Below are 6,205 nucleotides of genomic sequence, written 5' to 3'. Positions count from 1 at the left end.
CGCACCTTTTCTGACATATTGAACTGTGGTGCTCATATGGGTGATACAGGTTCAAAGTTTCTCCATTTATTATACCGTTCTCCACAATATATAAAATGGTTAAAAAAAATAAAAAAAGAATGAATTAGCAGATCATACCATTCAGTACAAGTGTGAATATTGATGTGTCCATTTCTTCATAACAAATGCTTAGAACAGGTCATTATTTTCTCTCATTTATATATTCAATTCAAGCAAATAATGAAGTACCAGTCAGTATTTACACAAACAGAAGTATTCTGTAGGAGGATGGTGTGTCTGAAATAGACTACAATATGTATATTTATATTTTAGTGAGCTCAGGAGACACATTTGCAGTATCAGCTTTGTGTCGGATACTTCTCTTTAAGGTGCCCTAGAATTAAAAATTGCACTCTAAAAAATGCTGGATTAAATATGGACAAACCCAGGGATTGGGTTGTTTTCACCCAGCCATTTTTTTCAACCAATTTTTGATTTATTCTTTTAGTCGGCAATATAGTAATATAGTAAAAGGCATGTTTTTGCTCACCCCCAAATAGGGCAAATTTGTGGTGTATTTTAAGCTGAAACTTGACCAGACTAGAGACTTATATTACGTCTTGTGAAAGAGGGCATAATAGGTGCCCTTTAACCCAACCTGCTGGGTTTGTCCATATTTAACCCAACTTGGGTTGTTTTAACCCAGCATTTTTTAGAGTGTGAATTTATCTTGGCATAGTCAAATAACAAGAGTTCATTACATGGAAATGACATACAGTGAGTTTCAAACTCCATTGTTTCCTCCTTCTTATATAAATCTCATTTGTTTAAAAGACCTCCGAAGAACAGGCAAATCTCAACATAACACCGACTGTTACGTAACAGTCGGGATCATTAATATGTACGCCCCCAATGTTTGCATATGCCAGCTCATGTTCAAGGCGTTACACAAGGGCAGCCAGTATTAACGTCTGAATCTGTGCACAGCTGAATCATCAGACTAGGTAAGCAAGCAAGAACAATAGTGAAAAATGGCAGATGGAGCAATAATAACTGATCCATGATAACATGATATTTTTAGTGATATTTGTGAATTGTCTTTCTAAATGTTTTGTTAGCATGTTACTAATGTATTGTTAAATGTGGTTAAAGTTACCATCGTTTCTTACTGTATTCATGGAGACAAGACTGTCATTATTTTCATTTTTAAACACTTGCAGTCTGTATAATTCATAAACACAACTTCATTCTTTATAAATCTCTCCAACAGTGTGTAATGTTAGCTTTAGCCACGGAGCACTATCAAACTCATTCAGAATCAAATGTAAACATCCAAATAAATACCATACTTACGCGATTAGACATAATGCATAACAAACGCTTTGTAAAGATCCATTTTGAGGGTTATATTAGCTGTGTGAACTTTGTTTATGCTGTTCAAGGCAAGCATGAGCTCCGTGGGCAGGGAGCATGAGCATTTAAAGGGGCCGCAGCCCTGAACCGGCGCATTTCTGATTATGCCCCAAAATAGGCAGTTAAAAAAATTAATTAAAAAAATCTATGGGGTATTTTGAGCTGAAACTTCACAGACACATTCAGGGGACACCTTAGACTTATATTACATCTTTTAAAAAGACGTTCTACGGCACCTTTAAAATTCCTATGGAGAAATAAACACAGACACAAATGAGACAATAGTTGACATACAGTAAGAGTATAGAGCTATAAAGTTAATGTGGCATAGCTCAGAACATTTGTTCTTGGAAGAATCTGATGACAAATGCTGAAACGATGATTTCATTCCAATAAAGCTGAAATAGACTTTTCTGATGAAAGTCCAAAAAGGAAGATTAAATCATTTTAGTAGACTCAGCGCAGTATGGTTTTATGTGGTCATCCTTTATAGCTCTGATTCAAACTGTAACCTTTCAGCCTCCTGTTGCTGGACAATTATTTCCTTGATTTCTCATCGTCGCCCATGGCGGACCTGTTTCAGGACCAACCGCTGTGCCTTAGTTTGCAGCCGTTCCTATTTAAATTCCCTCCCTGGCAATTAATCACTCTCTAAATTGGATCCGTGCATCTTAATTGCAAAAGGCCTCTTGGTTAGTTTCAATTTGTGACTCTGATGTAGAAGGAAGGGTGTTTTAATTAATGACTTGGGTTTGCAAAAGGCAAGATACCAGAGACAACCCACTGTTTTCCTTCACCGCAGGACCCCGGCTACCCCACGCTCTCTGTGATAGATAACTGGGAACTTGTCAAAAAGACGCAGTCAGGGATTTTTTGGAACAGTGTTTTGTAAGCGTGACTGTTTTTCTGCAGAACTACAGGGATGAAAAGTTATCTGGCAAGTGATTTATGCCATGAAAGTAGAACAGTTTTGGTCTTTGTGCAGAGACTGTCCTTAGAAATACTGTAGCATCTTTGTTATGCAACTAGTGATAATGTGTTTGAAAGAAGTCTTTTCTGCTCACCAAGGCTGCGTTTATTTGATCAAAAAAAGTAATATTGTCAAATATTGCAATATTTGACTATATTAAAATGTAATTTATTCCTGTGATGGTAAAGCTGAACTTTCAGCATCATTATTCCAGTCTTCAGTGTCACATGATCCTTCAGAAATCATTCTAATATGCTGATTTGCTGCTCAAGAAACATTTATGATTATCAATGTTGACAGTTGTGCTGCTTCATATTTTTGTGGAAACCATGATACAGTTTTTTTCAGGATTCTTTGATGAATATAAATGTCTTTGCTGTCACTTTTGACAAATTGAATGTGTACTTGCTGAATAAAAGTATTCATTTCTTTTAAATTATTTTTAGAATTAATTTCACTTAACAGGCCCCACAGCAAAAAAAAAAGAAAAAAAAAAAAAAAAGAAATATATTTTAGCAGTTTATTTTCATATTTGTTAGAAATGTTGGGATAGTTCACCCAAAAATTACTCACCCTCAAGTTGTTCCATACAAAAAAACAAAAAAGAATATATTCTGAAGAATATGAGTAATCAAATAGTTGATGGTCCCCATTGACTTATATGGGGGAAAACAATACTATGGAAGTCACTGGGGTCCATCAACTGTTAGGTCACAGACATTCTTCAAAATATCTTCTTTTGTGTTCAGCAGAAGAAAGAAATCCAGACAGGTTTGGAACAACTTGAGAAAATGATGAAAGAATTTTCATTTTTGGGTGAACTATCCCTTTAAGATACTGATTTGCTATACTAAAACAGCATATTTTCAAAGAAGAATTTACAACAGCATCACATAGATCATAGCCACAACATCATAGTTTGCAAGGCACAAATTCACTGGTAATGCAATCAACTGGCCTATAGTCTCGTGTAGACTCTATCACAGCTTTCATTGGCCAAGGACTGCCCAAGACATGTAACGCAACCAATCACAGTTCGTTTTGTTCCCCGTCATGTTTAGGGGCATGAAAATGTAAAGATGTCCCTACAATAACAGACCAGCAACAATAGAGCCTGCGAACTTCACATACTTTTGAAAATCCAGCGTTTAGTTGATCCTTCAAGCACTCATCACAGTTGTAAACATGACAGCGTTTTTCTTCCACGAGGGGGTTTGGCGATGACATTTGTTTCCAGGAGGACCATTAAAGAACGTGGCACACACATCTCCCAGACATTGAATTCAACCAATCAGATGACGACTTCTAAAATCCTGAAGTGTTTCCAGTTAAGTGTGCCATATGCATCAGACTTTCACCTAAAGGTCCGTGGACAGGCTGAGACTAACTGACCTAAAACTCTCTTACATAGCAGGCTGTCCTTGTTGTTGGATCCTGGTAAAGTGTTTACGTTTATATGTTCCAACAATCTTACATTTGTTGATCATGTACATGTTTTGAAATGCTTTGCAACTTGAGAATTATTGCTTTGCCAAGGTAAATCTATCAAGCTGACTGATATATGAGGTTTTGTTTTTTTGTTGAACTCTGACAGTCTTGGAGTCATGATGGATAAATTACTAATGTTTTGCACCGTAGGCTATGCCATCATTTTCCAGCAAAAGTGTTAAAGTTAGCTGTCACAGAGTTAAATTATAACTTTACATGTCCTGCTATTTTTGCAAATAGAACATAAATTATTTGTTGCAGTGTTGATTAATATACACTACCATTCAAAAGTTTGGGATCGATAAGAAGTTTTGTCTGCTCACCAAGGCTGCATTTATTTAATTAAAAATACCGTAAAATCAGTAATATTGTGAAATATTATTACTATTTCTATTTGAAAATATAACTTATTCTTGTGTTGGCAAAGCTGAATTTTCAGCATCATTACTCCAGTCTTCAGTGTCACATGATCCTTAAGAAATTATTTTAATATGCTGATCTGCTGCTCAAGAAACATTTATTGTGCACATATGTACAAAATATTTGTGTACAATATTTTTTTTTCAGGATTCTTTGATGAATAGAAAGTTAAATGAACAGTGTTTATTTGAAATATAATCTGTTGTTACATTTTAAATGTCTTTACTGTCACTTTTGATTGATTTAATGCATTCTTGCTGAAAAAAATATAAATTTCTTTAAATTCTTCTCAAAAAAATAAAAATAAAAATTCTTACTGACCCTAAACTTTTGAACGGTTGTGTATAATGCTACAGAAGCTTTGTATTTTAGATAAATGCTGTTCTTTTGAACTTTCTATTCATCAAGGAATTCTGAAAAAAGTATACAACTGTTTTTAACATTGATAATAATAATAAATGTTTCTTGAGCAGCAAATCATCATATTAAAATGATTTCTGAAGGATCATGTGACACTGAAGACTGGAGTAATGATGCTGAAAATTCAGCTTTTCCAACACAGAAATAATTACATTTTATATTATATTCCAATAGAAAACAGTTATTTTTAATTGTAATAATATTTCATAATATTTCTGTTTTTATTGTATTTTTAATTAAATAAATGCAATCTTGGTGAGCAGACAAAACTTATTTTAAAAATATTAAAAATCCTACCGATCCCAAACTTTTGAACGGTAGTGTATACACTGTAAAAAAAAAATATCACAACATTTTTTCTTCTGTCAAGTCACCTTAAATAATTTATTTGGTTTAGATAACATAATATTTTGAGTTTCTGTTAATTAAGCCAATCACCTTTATTGTATTAACTAATTTTTTTTATTTCAATGAACTCAAATATCTAATGCAACCAGAACTTACTTTTTTAAGTTAAACCAAAAATTCTTTTTTAGTGTAGGTGCAGAAATATATATATATTTGGTGAACCCAGTGAAAATGCAAAGAAAAAACTTCTGGGCAAACAAACAAACAAAAAAAAATCTGGTTGCACTTTATTTTAAAGTATGTGTACTTACAGTGTACTCACCTAAGAAAGTACTGGGTATAAGGTAACATGGGTTAAGGTTAGGGGTAGGTTAGGAAGGGTTCATAGTTAGTTATTACCCAGTTATTGCAATTACTATAATAAGTACCTAGTATATACATGTGGAACTGGACTGTAAAATAAAGTGCTACCAAAAATCCTTATGGTAACCCAAAATAATAAGGCCCTGATTCCAATGGTGTGCTTGATTAGTTGATATTTTTGCATCACTGACAGTGCATTAATTGTAGGGGAAGTCCCTGGGAAAGAGCTGGGGTTAAGTGTCCTAATCGAGTGTACAATGGCTAGAACGCAGGACTGACATCTTAATAGTATTTCAGTTTCATGGGTCACCCCTTTTAACAAATGATCCCATGACCTTTATAGCAGAAGCACTAATCCTGAACCATTACTGTATGCGTCCACAGGCGTACAGTGAGTGGGGCTTTCCAAATCATTTTCTTTGAGAGCTGGACAACAGGGATTGTGTGGTTGACAGTAGAGTGGAGCAAGCAGTGAGGGGGAAAAAACTGAGATTTGAGAGCTGCAGCAAAGAGGAAGATTTTCAGTGAATCACAGCATAAATTTCACACAGCAAATGCATTTTTGCACATATTGAGGGTGAGTAAATGATGACAGAGTTCTAATTTCTGTGTACAGCAGGGTTGCCAGGTCTGTGTAACAAAACCAGCCCAAGGCAAAGTCCAATCAAAAACAGCCCAAAACTAACCCAGTGGTCCTTTCCAAATATCAAAACTCAACATATGCCACTCCCATTCCTAAAATACATATACTGAAAGTGAAAGGCAAAATGGACGAGATGGAGG

Source organism: Chanodichthys erythropterus, chromosome 16 (genome assembly GCF_024489055.1).
Source record: "Chanodichthys erythropterus isolate Z2021 chromosome 16, ASM2448905v1, whole genome shotgun sequence".
Classification (NCBI taxonomy): Eukaryota; Metazoa; Chordata; class Actinopteri; order Cypriniformes; family Xenocyprididae; genus Chanodichthys; species Chanodichthys erythropterus.
This window is presented reverse-complemented; position numbering follows the sequence as displayed.